At 34.0% G+C, this 21,222-nt stretch overlaps 1 protein-coding gene across 3 annotated transcripts in view; it reads right to left on the reverse strand.

Annotated features, from left to right (window-relative positions):
• LOC128240301 (E3 ubiquitin-protein ligase DTX3L-like) overlaps positions 1–16,426 on the reverse strand; it is an 87,101-nt gene extending 70,675 nt beyond the window's left edge. For all 3 annotated transcript variants that reach the window (XM_052956899.1, XM_052956900.1, XM_052956892.1), the window contains exon 1: positions 16,125–16,426. The gene's annotated coding sequence lies outside the window, so the exon portion shown is untranslated. The remainder of the gene's footprint in view (positions 1–16,124) is intronic.
• Positions 16,427–21,222: the final 4,796 nt, after the last annotated feature.

Here is a 21,222-nt window from a genome sequence, read left to right on the forward strand (position 1 = left end):
ACTTTTTAAAATGATATTTTAAACCATTCAAACAGGCAAATGTAATTATTGTGAACAATGTAAAAAGCCTTATCTCTAAACCACACCTTACTGCTAGACGCTTTTGTTTAAATGTTTAAACTCAATTTAGTGTATTCGTCAGTTTGTGATTTTCAATACAAATGCTTGATCTATTCAAATACGGGTAGGATAATATTGCTCGGGTATACTGTACATTCACTCAACAATTTGACAGGCACTCGATCTTGGTGAACGCTTGAGTACATTGCATTAAAGTAAGAATATAATTTTACGATGGAGATTTTAGAGCCTTTGGAACATAAATCAGCTTTGACGTTTATTCATATCTTTATAAGCAATTGTATACTGTTGTTTTTAGTTCAATAATATGCATTAATCGTAATAAATGACATGCATAATTAATTGTGATGATAAGTGCAAAAAAAACAAAACAAATTTAACAATCAGTGTTTGATATGTTCGCCCTTTTGTCACGAAATTGCTTATATTGAATGGCAGAAGCCAGCAACAATACTTAGCAGAGACATTAAGATCTACCGAATGGCAACTAGGCACAAGTTATCACGGTGATATGTTTCATTGATAAAAGCTTTAATTTACCATATTCAAAATATACGTATATTGGTCACGATATTACATCTTTAAAAGTAAAACGTCGACGAAAAGTACATGTCAAGTGAAACAAATCAGAATTTACGTCGTTATTGCTCTGAGGTTTAATTTGTTGCTGAATCGCCAACTGTGGTTCTACTGATGGAAATATACATTTTAATCGTATTATTTGAACAGGACATATAAGCTATATGTCTCCTGTCTACCCTCCAACAAACGTTCATTTTTGTTTTTCAAATGCAATTAATTTCCATTCTCTACGAAGCTGTTACTTCCATTTTTGTTCTTTTCGAACCAGCGTGCTGGCCACATTATTGTTCAACGAAGGCATTCATAAATCTTTAATTAAAATATGCAACTTTAGTTTTTAATGACCTTATGTTGATATTTCTATTTTAGTGTAAAATTTCCGTTTAATCTGTATATATCTCAAAAAGGTTAAGTTTAAGTTTATGCTTAAAATTGTCGGAACATTTATTTCATTTATCTAATTGATTTAAAATAGAGCTTGGCACTTAACATTCAATAAAATCGGTATGGCCTTATATAGTTCAATTATCGACATCACAAGACTACGGTAAGTCGGTATGGTATACAGTTCAATAACCGACATAAATTAATAAGCCTAACTAAAACAGTTCAATAATCGACAAAACAAAGCTAAAGTAAGTCGGTATGGCCTAATGCTGTTCAATAACCGTCACACTGTAACCAATGTAAGTCGGTATGGCCTAATATAGTGATATAACCGACATAGCGTACTTAATGTAGGTCGGTTTGGCCTAAAACAGCTAAATTACCGACATAACTTATCCAAGGTAAGTCGGTTTGGCCTAAAACGGTTCAAAAAACGACATAACAAAATTAAGGAGAATCAGTATTGCCTTATACTGATCAAGTAAGACATTATACTAATCAGCTTCATGCCACGATTATTTTAAATAAAGCTTCATTAAGTCGGTATAAAATATAAGATGCCATATGTTACATTACAGTTATTCTATTAAACCTTACAAATATAAATTGATAAAATGTCAACCTGCAGTTTAAGCTTAGTTATATAAATTTGTTATGTAACATATTAAAATATAATTGCAAATATAAAATGTACAAATAAGGTATATTTACCTGTTTATTCCATATTCCAAATTTGAACTACAGTCGAACCCCGTTGGCTCGAACTCTCAGGGACAGGTGAAAATACCTCGAGCCTCGAAAAACTCAAACCAAGCGGAATTGCTCACATTCAGTTTAAATAAATCGGTCCTTTACATCAAGTTCGAGCCATCGAGGAATTCGATCCAAGCGAGTTTGAGCCAACGGGGTCTGTATATTAACAGGTTAAGTTATTACTCAGGTAACATAACCATGAACTTAACATAAAGTGTGAATCTAGGTTAAAAATATGAACAGGGGAGGAAACTAGAGTGTATGTAATAAAAGGGATACGTTTAGTTATCTTCCCTATACTAATGGTATTATTTTCAACTACTCTTTTCACATTCGAGGTACTGTTGTCGTGGGAATGAAAGTGATTTATTTTTCTCAAAACATTTAACGCTATTAACATAGATATACTGACTGACAGTTTATTTCTGACTTGCACACTTGTTTGTACAAATTACATCGCTTATAGATCACTTTACGATATTCAAGGCGGAGTCTGCCTCATTGTCTACTGATCAGATTTTCTCCATGCATATAATTAACAGGTTTGAACAGGATGCACATTGGACCAGACGTACGAAATAGGGACTTTTATTCATGTATACAACTCCTTTTATTCAACAAATATGGTACCTTGACAAGAAAATGTTATTTATTAATTTGGCCTCAATTTCTCAAAACAAGAATTAAGCAGCTAATGTAAGTAGCCACAATTCTAACTCAATCTTAATTGAACTAAATCAAAATAAGTGTATTGTGTTTCTATAAAGTTAATGTCATTTTAATGTCCAAAAGGTATTTAAATGTATAACAAATAATACCAAACCCACAGAAGTGATGTAAGCTTGATGATGTAAGACACTTATTTTGTTTCGAGAAATTGAGGTCCTGTATATACGAGTGCTACCATCTGATCGTGTATAAGCATACCACTGGTGCCATAAAGATATACATTCCTTCATAATCTGAATGGATGTTACATGTATCCATGTACTTTGAACGTTCATCATACAGTCGTTGAAAAGCACCTGCATTGTTAGTACTTATATTATTCTTTACATCAATGGGATTTACTCCGTAAAATGAATTCAGTCAAGCCTTTCATTTGATATGTTTTTGCTCGTTTTAAAAGTTACCTCGCTAGTATAACGATTCGTCGATCATTTTAATTTGATTTTTTTTTAAATAAACTGTTTTTCTGGCGTTTTAACAAAAAACAATTTCAAAGTGGCCCAAGTGTAAATACACACGTCACATTTGTTCATGTTTGTGCTCTTGTTAGAGACTCAATCATTACGTTAGATAAGACTTGTCAAAATTAAATGTCAGAGACAACACCTTTTATGTCGGAGACCCCCAACATTATATCAGATATCCCTACTTTTATGTCCCTGACCCGAACTATTATATCGGAGACCATAAATGTTAAGTAAGAGAAACCAAAAAGTATGTAAGAGACCCGAACTAGTATGTAAGAAACCCCATGTTTGTTTAAATGAACCCTTACTATTATAACAGAAATCCCCATTTTTTTAAAGGGATGCCAACTTTTATGTAGGAGACCCAACTATTATGTAAGAGACCCCGATTAGTATGTAAGAGACCCCAGCTGTTATGAACGTGACCACAACTATTATATAGGAGACCCCAACTATTATGTAGGAGACCCCAAATATTATGAAAGAGAGCCTTACCATTACATAAGAGATTCCAACTATCATATAAGATAACACTTGAGAAACCCCAAATTATATGTAAGAGACCCAAACTTATATGAAAAAGAACAAAACTATTCAGCCATGAACCTCAACTACTATGTCAGGGACCCCAGCTATTTTGTCATAAGCTCTACCTTTTATGTCGGAGACCCAAACCATTAGGCTAGAGATCTCAACTATTTAGCCAGAGACCTTTTCTGTTTAGTTAGAAACTAGTCTGTAAGATAGATCGAAAACAAAACATGTCAGAAACCCCGACATTTATGTCACATACCCCATTTATGTTGTCAACACCCCAAATATCATGTCAGCGTCCCCAAGTATCATGCCAGAGAAAAGATACGTAATAGACTCCAAGTTTAAGGCCAGCTACCTTAACTATATTGTCAGCAACCCAAATTATTTTATCAGAGACATCAACTATCATGTCAAAGGACCCACCTAAAAGGCCGAAACCCCAAGCTTTAGGCTAGAAACCCAATATATTATGCCACAGACCACAGTTATTATGTCAGAGACAAAAACAATTAGGTCAAATTCCCAAATTTTTAAGACAGAGACCCTTAATATCAATCTAGAGCTTCCAAATATTAGGCCATAGCCACAACTGTAATGAGACTCCGATAAATATGTAAATTACCTCCAAAACACTTGATATACCACCACCAGTATGCAAGTTACGTGATAAAAACTTGAGAGACACCAAAAAGTATGTAGGTAACTCGAAAAACACTTGATACCACAATTAGTTTGTAAGTTGACTTCAAAAACAATTCAGAGACCACAACTTAAATGTGAGTTACCTCCAAAACCACTTGAAATACACAAGCTAGTTTGTAAGTTACGTGATGAAATACATGAGTGAACCGAACTTTGAAGTCTTATAACCCGATTTGTATGTTAGTCACATCAAGACATACTTGAGATACCCGAAATAGCTATCATACTACCAACAACGGGTTTTACTCTATTTTGCACATCACCGCGATTTTTATAAACCCGGACGTTATTTTATATAATGTTCACTATACGCCGCGATTGAAGCATAATGCCCACCGTGTTTATATCTCTAATTCCCCCGGGCTCTATCGCGTTGTGTTGCGAAATGTTCATTAACGGTTATTAAGATAGGTGTCAAGTCTGTGATGGCAGTTGTATTTACCTCATACAATCTAGGCCCGTTATTCACCACTGTTTTTTCGTACTCAAAACGTAGTTTAATCTCTAAAAAATAATGCTTTTAGTATTCAGACGCAATTTTCACCTTGTTCGAAACAATCTAAAATTACGAATTCACCCGTTAAACTTGTGTGATTGTTAATAAATCATAAATTGTGTTAATTGAATTATGAAAATACTTTAACAACACTTACTATTCCAGCGACACTTTTATCAAGTTTTGAGGATGATATAGTTTACCCTCAGATTTGAGTGAAATCAAATTTGTAAACACGGTTTAATTTATTTGTATAATCTTTTATTTGTATTACCTCTCCCCGGTTAGAATACATACATATCGAGGTAAGCCCATCGCGGCGATATGCCGCGTGCATGTTTTCCGAAATCGTACGCGATAGCAACAGATTAACGCGGCGATGACTCGCACCACAACGTTTGTTACCTCGGTATATAACGCCGCGCTTTTCCGAGATGAAGCAATCCCTCCCGCGGTGGCAACGCGTGTTTTTGCAAAAACGAGTTGATGGTAGTGTAAGTAATCCTCACAATGAATATAAATTATGAAAGTAATATGTTTTTACCGAAAAACCTCCGCCTTTATCGGTATTTACTTGTTCGCGTAAGAAACGAGAAGTGGCTATTTAAGTTTATTGGTATTTTTGATTTAAAGCGTCTGGTATAGTCGTTTTATATTCATTACTCCACAAACTTCATCGTAACATTTTCTATACAGGGTTCTTTACAAATTATTTCAGGCAAAACGCAAAGTATTTCTCATATAATGATGACACAAGTATTTCATAATATAGTCAAGATACAATGATAACTCTATAGGCAGATCACGCAACCATATCAATACAATGATATGTCAAACAGCATAAAGTCTTGAAAAACATAAGTTTTACCTGTAATACATGACAATTCCTTCCCATAATTCCTTATACTTTAAATACATTAACAGCAAGATTCAAATATAATCAATATGTTCCGATTTGTGAATTTGAATTCTGTTAAAACCATTCAGGTCATACAATGTCAAAATCACTTGAAAGGAGAGCAGCCGGTCATGAACAATGCTATTGTAATATTAAACCATTCTTTTGATTACATGTAAAACAAACTATATCTCAAGATCTTGTCCTTTTGTGCAAACTACAACCAAGCTATTAATGATGAAATACCTGACGGGTTTAATTGCAATCTTAATTTAATTTGGTACACTGGACTGAATTCAAACGCGTCATGCTGATACACTCCAACATTTCAGCTGATTTAATTATATCACTATTTGAATAAAGTATATACTTACCCAGGTAATTTTTAAGTTTCAACATTGCATATTTTACAACGATTATGAAGAGAGCTATGATTGCTTATACTTAGTCACTCTCGTTTGCACAATGTTGCGCGAGAGTGTGGTTTTGTGTTGTGGGAGAAACCGTAGTACCCGGAGAAAACCCACTTGTACGGCTTGGTGACTACTAGCCAAGCTCACATGCGTCCAGTACGGGAAACCAACCCGGGTCGCCTTGGTGAGAAGCGAGTGCGCTTATCAATGCACTAACTGGACAACCGGTAATTTGTTTGAAAAGGGTCAGTATGACCCATGATAAAAAAATCACTAAATAGACAATGTAAAAACATACAAAATCTTGAATATAACTCGATGAAAAAGATTGCATATGCTAAGAAAACACTTGATCTTGATCAAAAAACAAAACTCCCAACCGGTTTGCGAATAATAAAATATGATGAACATAAATTAATCAATCAAGAATGCTAAGATGACCTATATCGCTCTCTTGAACGGACAGGGTTGATCATATGACTTCTAGAGTGCTAACAGACGGTCTGTACATTGCGTTCACGTTAATGAACGGTAACAAGTACTCGCAATTAGTATCAGTTTGTGTCAAGCAAATGTGATTATGTCAAATTAAAACCAAAACATGCTATACCGTTGAGTGCTGGGGAGCAGGTATTCTCTTCTCTTTCAGTGGTGGAAGCAAGCATTTTCTTACTTCAAACATTCAATTTCCTTCCAATTACTACTAATGACCTTTCAAAATGGTCAGTGGTTTCTACACAGAAAAATAAGATTATTATATAAACTTTCCAATCTTAAATAAGTCTTATAAACTGACATCGGCACGAAACATAGTTATTTATTGTGTGATTTTTGTCAAGTTTAAGGTGTGGGAACGGATCAAGCCATTTTATAAACAGAGTATGAGTTGAAAAGTTTAACATGAAAGTCACATTTCAAGGTTTTAAATACATAGTGCCTGATTGTATGGGGGTAAATTTTGCCGCTGTTGATCAGTGATTATTTTACATGACAGGAACCAGTCAGTTTTCCTAAAACAATACGTTGAACCGCAGGTCTTTTGCTGAGCTTACCTGTTATTGCAAAGATGATTTAGAACGCCTACGGATAAATATGGCAAGCGGAGAGATAAATGATTTTAGTTGTCCTGCCAACAACAGAACCTATTGAAACAAGATATTCATCTAATTAGAGACTGAAACGTAATGACGCATGTTAACCAAAGCGAATGTATGAACATGTTAAACTTGAAAGAAATGCATTAAGTTATATTTTAATAAAAATGTATCGTTTTCTCTAAATAAAATTTTGACGAAAAAAGACCCATCACATTATTTGTTGTTACCTTCGAGTTCAGATGAGCTACAATTGTTATACAAAATGTTTTATTCCGTAATATTTTTACATACTGGTGTCCAATACTCTTCTACTTTTTAAAAGCAGCAGGCTGTTTACTTTCTTCACTTTCTGTCCAAAATGTTATTTAGAGTTGTCGGCGAAATAATGCTAGCAAACGTTGACTCAATGCTTATATATTTCACGACTACAACACAACAGAATCAGATGATGTATCGTGAAACTTGTTGCAAAAGATTTGATTGTATATAAAAATGAAGCGCAATGCCGATTATGTGCTGAGAAAAGAAAGCTTTAACGGATGAAAGGAATTCACCTCACTGCACGTTTTTCCACTACTACTACTACTACTGCTACTGCTGCTGCTGCTGCTGCTGCTGCTGCTGCTGCTGCTGCTGCTGCTGCTGCTGCTGCTGCTGCTGCTACTACTACTACTACTACTACTTCTACTACTACTACTACTACTACTACTACTACTACTACCTACTGCTACTGCTACTGCTACTACTACTACTACTACTACTACTACTACTACTACTACTGCTGCTGCTGCTGCTGCTGCTTCTGCTGCAACTAGTACTTCTACTACTACTATTTGTACATGTGTAAGTGTATATATGCCGTATTCATTGAGATATTTTTTGTAACGATCATCGCATTTTACCATCAATGAATTTTTCATTGATCCCCGCCTCCGAGGAGGTCTCTGTGTAAAAAGGTAACACATAAATACCACACTCCCGGCCTCCGAGTAGGTTACTTTGTAAGGAGGAATCACATTGAGCATCTCAAGCCCGCTTCGACGTAGCACTCTGTGTGAGAACGCAACCCATTGTGACCCCCTCCCCGACTCCAAAGCTTTCCGTGTCAGAACGTAACACATTGAGCAACACCCTCCGACCTCCGAGGAGATTTCTGTGTCAAAACGTATTACATTTAGCACCCCAAGCACCGCCCCCGAGTTAGTTTCTGTCCCAGGTGGTATCACAATGAGCAACCCACTCCCCGCCTACGAGAAGATTTCTCTGGTAAAACGTATCAAATTAAGCGCCCTATTCCCCGCCTTTGAGTAGGTTTCTGTGTAAAAAGGTATGAGATTGAGCACCCCCAGCCCACCTCTAAGTAGCACTCTGTATCAGAACGCATCACATTGTCCACCCCCCTCTCCGCATCCGAGAAGCTTTCTGTGTTAAAATGCAACACATTAAGCACCCCACCCCTCCCCGCCTCCGATTAGTTTTCCTTGTCAGAACGTTTCATATTGTGAGTCCCTCCGCTCCTCCGAGTAATGTTCTGTGCCAGTACGCAACACATTAAGCAGTTTCCCCCCATTACCGCTTCCGAGTGTCAAAACGTATCACATAGAGTCCCCTCATGGAGAGAAAATGATTTTTAATGGTTGACTATTTGAAATGATGAAGATATATTTCACTTATGAATCTTTATTAACCACCGGAAAGCAGGTAATACAAACTGTTAAAATGATTGCAATTCCATAAATAAAACATAAAGATTGAAGGTAAATCTAAATAATGTCTGCAATTATCTAATATAATAAAATAACAACTATGACAATTGAAAATTGAAAATTGAAAGACGAATTATTTTAAAATCCAGACTAATTTACTGTAAATTAGTTCACTGTGTGCGCCAGGGTCTATTTGTGCACCCGGGTCTGTTTACAAGCAGGCCTGGACGTAAAAGTAGTCTTTGATATGCAACATAAACGCCAGTACCAGTTAGATTCCCTACTCTGTTGTTTATAGTTCGTGCGTTGTGTCTAACTATGAATAGAATAAATTCACGGATGCACCCGGCCTTTTAATACGACGGTACTATTTATATACCAGCTGATGTCCGATTCACCTAAATCAATAAACATTAACATTGAAAAGTTCAAATCTTTTATCTTATTTTCAATTCTGCATTATTCTAATATTACAATGAATATTTCCATACAGACACGACCAGCAGTTGAATAACCATAAATAAACACTGTTAACAGGCACAAGACAAGAGCCCAAAGTGAATATATAATAAATGAGGCTTCATCTCGATTTTTTAAAACACAAACAACATTTAGCTCAATTGCAAAATTAGTTCACATGTTTCCCATCTTATTTCTATTCTTATACTTAACTATAACGTATGTTTTAAATAACATGTATTAATTTGATCTAATCTAGTTTAATATACGAATAAAAATGGGTATCATCTTTATATTAAAACCTGGTAAAAATTTATGTGGGAACCACGTATGTCACATACCAACCTTTTCAAAGAACATTCTATGGCACACTGTGTTTCTTCTATTTACCCTCCTGAGGACTTTTACGGGTGCAAGCGGATTCAACCACGTATGTCACATAACAACCTTTTCAGAGTACATGTCTGCTATGGCACAGTGCACGTACCCTACTGTGGACTATCATTTACCCTACTGTAGACAATCATTTACCCTACTGTGGACTCTTGAAAGAACAAGAGGATTCAACTACATGAGAGACTTGACAGTGTGGCAGTAATATTTCACATTGTTTACAAACTAGTTAGTTTAAACATATGTTTTGAATTTAAAAGCGATTATGCACCAAGTTATTACAACATTATCTTTCTATTGTGCTAGTGGGAATCCGGACAACTCGAGTGATACCCACTTTATAGATTGATGACCACAAACAAAGAAATCGAGCCCATGTCGCCTAACAGCATATCTACATAGTAATCTAAAGAAAAGGTAGATTCATGATCTTCTTACTCAAAGATTTAATGATTGACACAGAAAGCGGACCTTTGATTGTTTAAAATACGTGGTAAGCGTTCTGTACATTCACGTTACAAAACACTTTTTAATTAACAAACCAACCTGTATTGTTTGCAGAAAAACAAACTTCTTGGTTTAAGAAAAAAAATCCAGAGTGCAAGCTTAAAACACTTACAACTTGTTTATATTCAGCGCATAAATTAAGATATTGAACACTGTCAAATATAGTTCCTATAAAACCGATCTACAATTATAACTAATTTATGACACTTTAACACATATCCATAGCAACATACTTCTTTACACGAATCTGAAAGCTTGATCGTCGATCTTATTTAATATTGAAAGTAAACTGTTCGCGTAAAATGCTACTGCCTTAGGTTTTTTCTAGACTATTGAATGTGTGATGTCGCCTATGACGAATAACACTTATCAATTTACACTCCCAAAACTCTTCATTAAAACCAAGTGATTAAAATAATGTTTACGAGCAAGGTCCTTTCTGTTGGAAACGATGCAGCACACTTATGGTAAAAATGTGGAAAGGTACCTAGCATGGAGCAGTCTTCTTACTAGAAATTTATTTGATTTCTGAAAACAGGCTTGGTTGATCAATGGTGACACATTAAATAACCACAAGATACTTTAACAGCTTCTTGATTTGGTCTTGTTTATACAAGTATTCTTAAGATCACCTCAAAGTCAAACTAGAGATATGAACTTCTCTTCAAAAAGACATGCATTCATAATGCAATAAAATAAAGTAATTCATTATCTTCTCTTTCAAAATGATATATGATTGATTTTCCTCTTCGTCATTGACAATGGTCATAAGATATTATGGATCCTTATGCAGTTATTACCTTTGTGGTGCTAATCCGTGAGCCGTATAAACAGTTTAATTATATGAATTATGCCAACATAGTTCTAAATAGATAAAGAAAAAAATCAGATTATAATATCATCTTAATCTTTCATTGCTATTTAAGATGAAGTTTTAAATCAAATACCATTATATAAATAAAACAAAATCATTAATTGAAACGTAATTGACTTGTATTTGAATTAACTCTAACCAAAATGTCAAAGAGACCCTAGACTTCTAGGGTATCCAAAATTATTCCATTGCTGTTTTACCTATATCATGCAAATGTGTTATTTTGGCCGGTACAAATCAAAGATTTAAAGATGGCTCAGAAATTGAAGTCAATGTATTTCATTGCTGTGTACGTTAACGTAAAATGGAATTGTATTTGTATGTTAGTAAAACTCATTATATATTATCAGGTCATATATTTACATAAAGTAAATGTTTTACAAATTATTTCTGAACCGATCAAATCGAATTGGCTTAGCTTACCACAAGTGTCCTATTCATTTTGTGCGAAATGTATGTCTTTGATTGTGGAATTCTTGTATAAATCTTTGCCTTGTAGCCTTCACAATGGCAATGTCTATATAACACTGCAAATAACTTATCATTATTGATTGAAGTTTTGATACCATCCCGGCTCTATTGAGTTATTTGAGTTAAGTGTTTGCTGCTTAATATTGTAAAGGAAGTAGATATAAAAACAAATATGTATTCATTGCTTAAACACTTGGAATGCAATCAATAATAGTAAAACGATTTGGTTTTAATGCGTATATAATTTTTCACTCCCAAAACAAAATATACATATATCATAAAGTCCTAAAACCATGAGTGTACAGCATAGCTACATTCTAGAGAATGTAGAGAAAATGTAAATTGATTAAAATATGTTCTTTGCTGTTTTGAATTTTTTTGAAAGTATTTGCATTTATGTTTTTAGATGTTGTATGTTCACATCAACACAGCTTTATATTGTTAGATAGATTTAATATGTACTTCAAACAAGGTAATAGAGTTTCATTAATATACTTAAAAACAAGCACTGAAAGACTAAATGGTTGAATCACCTCAATCTAAAGATAAATCGGAGCCTGCCCGTCGAGCAGTTGTTGCAAGTAATTAAGTAGGGATTAATTAAGATTGATGAAAAAAAATGTATTACCGATACAAAATAATATCCTTTATAACTAATAGCGTCATGGTCCTAAATTTCGACCCAAAATAGTGTTTATCTGTACACAAATTACGTGCGTTTTGTTTTGATCATTAAAGTCAAATGATTCTTCATAAATTCATTAAAATCAAATTTATTTGTTTGGCCTTACTTTACATTGTGCCCCTTTGAATATATCTATTCAGAGAATATAAACGGCAAAATCGTTTCGGCATAAAACAGTCACACGACAAACAAATGGAATACATCTTTGCCTGGATTAGACGTCTTTGTTATGATAAACATGGTGCAAGTACTTTGAGACGATCACAGATCTAGTTAAAGAGTTCACTGTCAATGTACATATTATACCGATAACTCATAAAAAGACTTAAACTAAAATGACTTAATAATGACTACGCTTTATTGAGAAAGATTTTAACCGATCAGGGTTAACCTTGCACAATGTATCGTTTGTAATTTAAACATTGAGCTTGCTGCGTAATTTTCTAATGTAATTATTGTATTGAACTAACTTAAAATTGATCAAAATCACACGCATACGGATGAAAAGCATTTAGGTTCTCCTCGTTTTTAACCATTGTAAAAGAATTACGCTCGTTTCAATATAATAATCAATACCATATCAAAAAGGATTTATTGAAGAAATCATAAAGGAAATATTAAACCAGTACTCTTTAAAGTGATCACTTAAATCTTACTGAAAAACAAGCTTTTGTATTTTGTATTTTAAGTATCTGTCTTCGAGATTTATATGGTTTATTTCAAATTAAATGGTAAATAAGAAAGAACATAATGAAAATCTCCCATTATACTTGCATTTGTTTAATTTTGTCATATTTTGGTAAAAGATGAAAGGATATATTCAAATTAATTGAATTGATCTTAACTTTAACAGTTTTGTTATTAACTAACAAAATCATTTAGCATTGATGACCTTATCAACTACTACTACTACTACTACTACTACTACTACTACTACTACTACTACTACTACTACTACTACTACTACTACTACTACTACTACTACTACTACTACTACTACTACTACTACTACTACTACTACTACTACAAATACTACTACTACTACTGCTACTACTAGTACTACTACTACTACTACTACTACTACTACTACTACTACTACTACTACTACTACTACTACTACTACTACTACTACTACTACTACTACTTCTACTACTATTACTACTACTACTACTACTACTACTACTACTACTACTACTACTACTACTACTACTACTACTACTACTACTACTACTACTACTACTACTACTACTACTACAACTACTACTACTACTACTACTACTACTACTACTACTACTACTACTACTGCTACTGCTAGTTCTGCTGCTGCTGCCACTGAAACTACTACTTCTACTGGTGCTGCTGCTTTAACTGTAACTACTACTTTTACTATTACTACTACTACTACTACTACTACTACTACTACTACTACTACTACTACTACTACTACTACTACTACTACTACTACTACTACTACTACTACTACTACCACTACTACTACTACTTCTTCTACTACTACTACTACTACTACTACTACTACTACTACTACTACTACTACTACTACTACTACTACTACTACTACTACTACTACTACTACCACTACTATCTCTTCCTTTTCATCTTAATCTACCACTACCACTACCTCTACCTCTTCCCCTACCTCTACCTCTACTTCTACTTCTACCTCTTCCTCTAACTCTACATCTTCCTCTTCCTCTATCTCTACCGCTACCTCTACCTCTACATCTACATTTACCTATATCTCTATCTCTACCTCTACATTTTCATCTACCTCTACCTCTACATCTTCCTCTAACTCTACCAATACTTCTACTTCTTCATCTACCTCTACATCTTCCTCTACCTCTACCTCTGCCTACACCTCTTCCTCTACCTCTACTTCTATTTCTTCCTCTACCTCTACCTCTTTGTTTCCTCTACCTCAACATATTCCTTTACCTCTACCTCAACCTTTTCATCTACATCTATCTCTACCTTTTCCTCTACCGTTACCACTACCACTAAATCTAACACTACCTCTTCCTCTACCTCTACCTCTACCTCTACCTCTTCCTCTACCACGACCTGTACCTCTACCACTATCTCTACCTCTACCTCTACATCTTTCTCTACCTCTACGTCTACCACTACCTCTTCCTCTACCTCTACCTGTGCCTCTACCTCTATCTTTACCTCTACCACTACCAATACCATTACCTCTACCACTACCATTATCACTATCTCTACCTCAACTTCTGCATCTACCACTCCCTCTTCCTCTTCCTCTACTTCAACCTCTACCTCTAAATCTACCTCTACCTCTACCCCTACCTCGTCTTAACCTCTAACTCTACCTCTTATTAACCTCTACCTCTACAACTATCACTATCACTAAACTACCTCTACCTCTATAACTACCACTACCACTATATCTACCTCTACCACTACCTCTACTTGCATATATACCTATACCTCTACCTCTACCAATACATCTACCACTACCTTTACCACTACCTCTACCACAAACCCTACATATAACTATACCACTACAACTATTATTGATTCTACAATAAGAACATACAGAAGCAAAATGCTAATAAAAATAAAAATGATATATATAATTATTCTAAATATAGTGTTGCATATAATGATAATCAAGTATTAAATTACTTGTTTGGCAGACAACATTAACGAGAATAACTGCATTTGTACACTTACTGTTATTATCATAGTAAAGACGTTTTATTAATTGATTGTACGTGTAATATTATCATAGAAATGTATTGTTTATTGGGGCTGCCCCTCCACACCATTGCGTGGAGACAAACAGTGTTCATGTGTATACCAGTAAAACAGTCCTTAATTTGAAATGTCATATTGATTGTAATGTTATTCATGTTTTAAAAAAAAATCAAATCAATTATTAATTATATAATAACCAGACACACAGACAACAGCTATTATACATCCGAGTGCAAATACACGCGTTACCGAACACAATAGAAATTCATATCAGATTAATTGATTTTAAAGACTTTTATCAGAATAAATATTTGACATCAAATTGCAATATATATGCAAAAAGCTACAGAAACATGCTCAGTAGCAAAAAGTTTAAACATAAACCCGGTTTAGTGGCAATGGGCAAACGCCAAAGACATAGAACACAAAATCACAAACAAGAAACATAGAACAGCACAAAACTATACAAACAGCACAGTGCATAAATACTATATATATATAAATAATTGGTGTGTTTAACGAGAATTGTTAGGTACCGCCTTGGAACGGTCAGTAAAATGTAAATTTACTGGGGGTTTAAACCAGTTTATGTGCACAAACCTCACTCTAATCCCAACAATTCTTAATAAAGATAAAACGCAAAAGGTAAATCTTATCAAAGTATGCTTTAACTTGAGGAAACTTATCAATAAAACAAATAATAATAAAAAAAAACGAAAAGGTAAACCCCAAGTACTTCAATGATTAGAGATCATTACAATATTTCAATATGCAATCCTAATTTAAGGCCCAAGTTTGTTGGCGTCCTTTCGGATTAAAATATGCCAAATAACTGCACTTTTGTGGTAAAATGTTTAGCATATTTGTTCTTTAAAATGAACATTTTGGAACAATTGACCTTCATAGTCTGACAAAAAATCAATTAACGTTCTTAAGGAACTTCCAATTTCACTTATTACCACTGATTTGCCTTTTATAACCTCTTGGTTTTTACAATCCCTTAACTTTATTCTCTTAAAAATAAAAATTGAAATAGAATTCACTTAATAAATACATTGTGCACCTTCTAGAATATAAAGGTTGCTACATTTGTATCAGAAATTAAACTATGCGATAAATAATATATATATGTATAAATAAAACCTTACCTGACGTCTCTCAGTAATGTTTAACAATCCAATGTTCTTTAACACCTTCTCATGCATTTGGTTCTGTCTCACTTCTGAACTCTTTACTTCTGGGACACGGAAGTCCTATTTCATTGACTGAAAGCAGATATTTATCGAGCGATACTTGTTCACAGTGTATATTCTGAACATTCATTGTGCGTATGTCGCTACTATATTAAACTTGTAAACGACACGAAAATGGTGAAATGTGTTAATTGATCACAAAGATTGAATATCATGTTTCGTGCATGTCCTCAAATCTTTCCATGACGAATGCCATCTTCAAAAGCTTAGGCGTTATTAATTATACAAATGACACGGTGTTGCATTGAAAATATCTAGGCTTCAACAATTTGTCAATAATTCGTTTTATAACTTCTTCAATAGGGTAGATCTTTACCTTGTTAAGATTATCATTACCTTGTTAGTCTATTCACTTATTCATTTGCCGTTGAGAATGAATGAATAGAACATTCTATTTAGTATTGATTTAATTGAGTTGGCTTCGCCGTGCATTGTGAAATTTTCTTTTGATATGGTACAATTATTCGATGTTTAAATGATTTGTCCCAAAATATTACTTTATATAAATGATGTATAAATTTCTTGTTTGCACGCCCTTAATTTAAAATGTTTAAATCTTTATGTTATTAAACGAAATATGAGTGTATGTTTTTTTGCTATAGTTTACAAATACTGATAACAGTATAAATCAATAACGCATTTTTAATCAACTATTTATAAATTCATTTTAAACCCTTATTTAAATATTTCTGTTTTGAGTCAGATATATAAGAAAACAATTGTCAAACTATATGATTTCTTCCTATTAACATTAAGGCTGCCAATAGATTGTAGCAATGTAAAGACTGGTGAGGCGGCTCTAATGTCATCTTCATACGAACAGTAACGATTGTTCTAAGACGGAAATGTGAATACTATCTACGCTGTTATGAATTAGAGCAGAGTATTTATAATTATACCACGATACGTAACGATTATATACGAATACAGTTTAATAAGGTTGAGGTAGACGATGGAGCGATCATACAGGTGACTATGTACGACCACATCCGTTGTGTTGTAAGACTGTAGTTTTGACGATGAAGGTAATATGGATGTACATACGACACACCAAGACTAAACACAGTTCTTCCTCAGTCTATTTAAATTGTTTGAGATTTACATCTGAAACATATGCTTCTGGAACATGTTAAGTGTCTTCAAATTTCAGATAAGCATACAACATGACACAGGTGTCCGTCACATAGCTTGATCACTAAAATATGGCCCTTTAATCCTTTTATGTTGTTTGAAAATTCACAAAAACTATTTAAATTGATAAAATGACATTTTATTGTGATCAATATATGTGACGGACACCGGAAACTGGAAATTACATTTGTTTTCACATTTTTAAACACTGATACTTTATAATATTGTCAAACCCGTACAGGCTTCGCAATCAAATTTATTCAAGTCGCCACAAATTTTCAATTGATCGCGGCTATCTTGGACGCCATCCTGGATTTCCAAATATACCAAAAAAGCTCTGAACGAACATAATACACAAATACTTCTAGGGTCTTTACGTAGAAACCTCTATTTTGTAATATCATGTTTCCATAACCTTCACGAAGGAGCGGAGGGCGTGTTGTATCGTCCCAAACCGTAACCCGGATTGTAATAGCATGTTTCCATTACCTTCACGAAGGAGCGGAGGGGCGTGTTGTATCGTCCCAAACCGTAACCCGGATTGTAATATCATGTTTCCATTACCTTCCCGAAGGAGCAGAGGGGCGTATTGTATCGTCCCAAACCGTAACCAGGATTGTAATATCATGTTTCCATTACCTTCACGAAGGAGCGGAGGGGCGAATTGTATCGTCCCAAACCGTAACCCGAATTGTACTTACTGCAACTGGGCCAAAGCCAAGGAGGACCTTTCAATATGAACACACTTAATTGCAGCCTGAAAAAAAAACCAGCTATGATTCGCTTCTGCTATCTCTTGTTTTGCAAATATGCCTCAATTGGTAGGGCAAAGATGCGAAATAAAAGTGGGGCTCATTTCGCCCTACCATTGACTTCACGAATAAAGTCATTAACTTAAAAACATGCATGTACAGGTCATGAAGAGTTTCACACTATTTTGTGTACAATACATTTCGTCGTTAAGAGGTAAATACTATAATGTTATTAATTAGGTGATTTCATATTGGTCGAGTTATTTGTCCGAGGTAAGCTGTATTTGCTTGAGTCCGAAAGGCCGAGGACAAATAAATCGGCCAATATAAAATCACCTAAATAATAAGTATTTTATTTATCAACTATTACCATCTTGGTGTAAACATTCTAATAAATTACCTTAAGTTTACATTCAATCCGCATTTATCCCTTATTTGATTATGGTGTCTGCATTTATTAACTTGACTTTGCTGATTTTGACATGCATCCTTAAAGTGACATTGCGCATACTTGTGAATTATGTACTGTACAGTGTAAAGAGGTATGTCTTTTCGTCTTAATTTCGTAAATCGCTAAACACTTATCGTAAAACGTCAAATGTTTTACCTTCGTCCTCCATTTTATCGGTGTAAAATAACATTATAGTCGTAAAATCCACCAATGGGTTAAAAACAACTGTAATATCAAACCGTACAAAGTGGTTCAAGTATTTAATAGGTTCAAGTAATCCAAATAGGTTTATACGAAGCAAAACAAATCAAAACAGTCGGAAAACGGAAATCAAAATGGGTACCTTAAAAAATAAAATGTTTTTTAGCCTATTTCTCATATTAGGCGAGTTTCGACAGCCAATGAAAATTGTCCATTTCTCAAATCCTTTATTAGGCGAGTTTTGTAGCCAATCGAAACTCATATTTGCCGAGTTTCGTTGATATTGGCCGAGTTTAGTCTATCTTGAGCGATTTTTGACATATATTGTCTTCAATTGTCTGGTTATGGTACCACGATTGTCCCCGCATCACGTCAAATACGTAATAGTTGATTAATAATATAAAATACAAAGATTATTTTTTGATTCAGCGAAATGATTTGTCCCAATACCGCTCAACACACACAAGAAGATGATAATTCAAAAACGGAAGTAGCACTTTGCACATTTTTCCCTTTCCGCAGAAAAATGTGGCGGGTCGAAAATAAAGCAATTGGCTAATATTTAGTTTCTATACGGTATGTGTCATTGATATACGCTTAATTTATTAATTAATTATAAATTGCCTCTTCGATTTTGTGCATGTGCATTGTTTACGGAACTGCGTGACGAAATGTAAATGGTTGATGATAAGTTCATGTACAGGTCATTCGATTACATTGGTAACTTGCATATTTAAAATAAATAAATGCAGATTTAAAGTCATTAGCGCTTCAGAGATTTACCTTAACATTAACAGTTTTATAACCAACATAATGAAATTACGGTTAGTCGGTATGGCCTAATACAGTTCAGGTACGACATTTTACTAATCAGCTACATGATAATTCATCTGACATTGATCTTCTTAAATTCAGCATTTATATCAAAGTCGGTATTAGATATAGGACTCCGTTTGTAACGTAAATATTATCTTAAACCTTACAAATATAAACGTTGCAAGTTCATACCTTAGCTTTAGCAAAACTACATAGACATGTAATGTAAAACCGTAGAACGTAATTGCGCATGTAAAATGTCCAAAAAGGTAAACATTTACCTGTTTCTTCAATATTTGCACTAGATAAGCGGGTTTAGTTATGACTCAGGGATATTCATATCATATGCCATCGATATATAAATGTTACTGGGTTATGAATAAGCGCATGGGAGTAAACTAGAGCTTATGCAATTAATTGGATTTCTTGAGTAATCTGCACTGTCATCTTTGATTTTTTTTCAAATACTGTCGTCAAGTTTAAGTATGCATCCGATGTACCGTTTTCTTTGGAATGTAGGTGTTTATTCTTTCTAAATGCGTTCGTTCAACCCTAATAAACATAGATATAATGACTGACAGTAAATTGCTAAGTATACAGTTTATACTTAGAATACAACTCTATTCGAATATTATTAATCTTATTTATAGTTGATGATCATTAACATGTAACACATATTGGAAAACAATGTTATTCTAATATTCAGTGGTATTTCAGTTGGTCATTTTCTTTTAAAGAAAGCAATCTTCTTAAGTAATATGCAAAGTGTGTTTATTATTACAAAACACGTTCAAAATAAGCTCTTATACGTGAGACTCTATATTCACAATTAAGGGCATTATTATAGCGCAGGAATTTACAAAACAAAAACAAAAAAACGAACTGTGAATTAATGTACCAATAGCAAGATAATATAGATCGATAGATATATAGATTATTTTATTCCTTCAACAGTGAAGCGCATAACATATTTATAACATACAATACATGAATATACAATTGATAAACAATCATAAAATGGAAAATAATAGGAAAATGATATGCATGACATCAATTTCAAGGTACACAACAATACCGAGTGATATTTATAAGTACAGTAAACACAGAGAAATAAATAGTTACTTTACAAAAAACAACCCAAATGAACAAGACTTCAAATGAGGGTAAGTTTACACACATTGTATATGTAATTACATATGCGGTGAAAATTGAGCCAGTGGCTTGCTGAGAAAATGTAGGTATCGCAGTATCGTCTTGAAGATATGTACTCGACTGTGGTCGCTGAGGGTAAAAGATCGGAAAACGGACATCATTTCTAATAATTGTTTTGAATAATGCATTTGACAAAATTTGTCATACTGTTTTGCTGTGAACAACTAACTTAATGTTCGCCAAAGGCACTGCCTAGTAGTATCGTTCGAACGACAAAATAACAAAATATTTTCTTCAATGAAATACATTTGATAATAACATAGTGTGCACTTAGTAACGTAGGGTCTGCTGAAAATTTTACTTAGAGCTAGAGCCACCGTCCTGCAATAGTTCAGTTGCTCGCGATAAATTTGACTGAACCTCCATATAATACATGGTGATATTTAATTATTTATAGACAGAAAACCACGCAAACTGTCTTCACTCAATA

The sequence above is a fragment of the Mya arenaria genome, chromosome 7 (assembly GCF_026914265.1).
Source record: "Mya arenaria isolate MELC-2E11 chromosome 7, ASM2691426v1".
In the NCBI taxonomy this organism is placed as follows: domain Eukaryota; kingdom Metazoa; phylum Mollusca; class Bivalvia; order Myida; family Myidae; genus Mya; species Mya arenaria.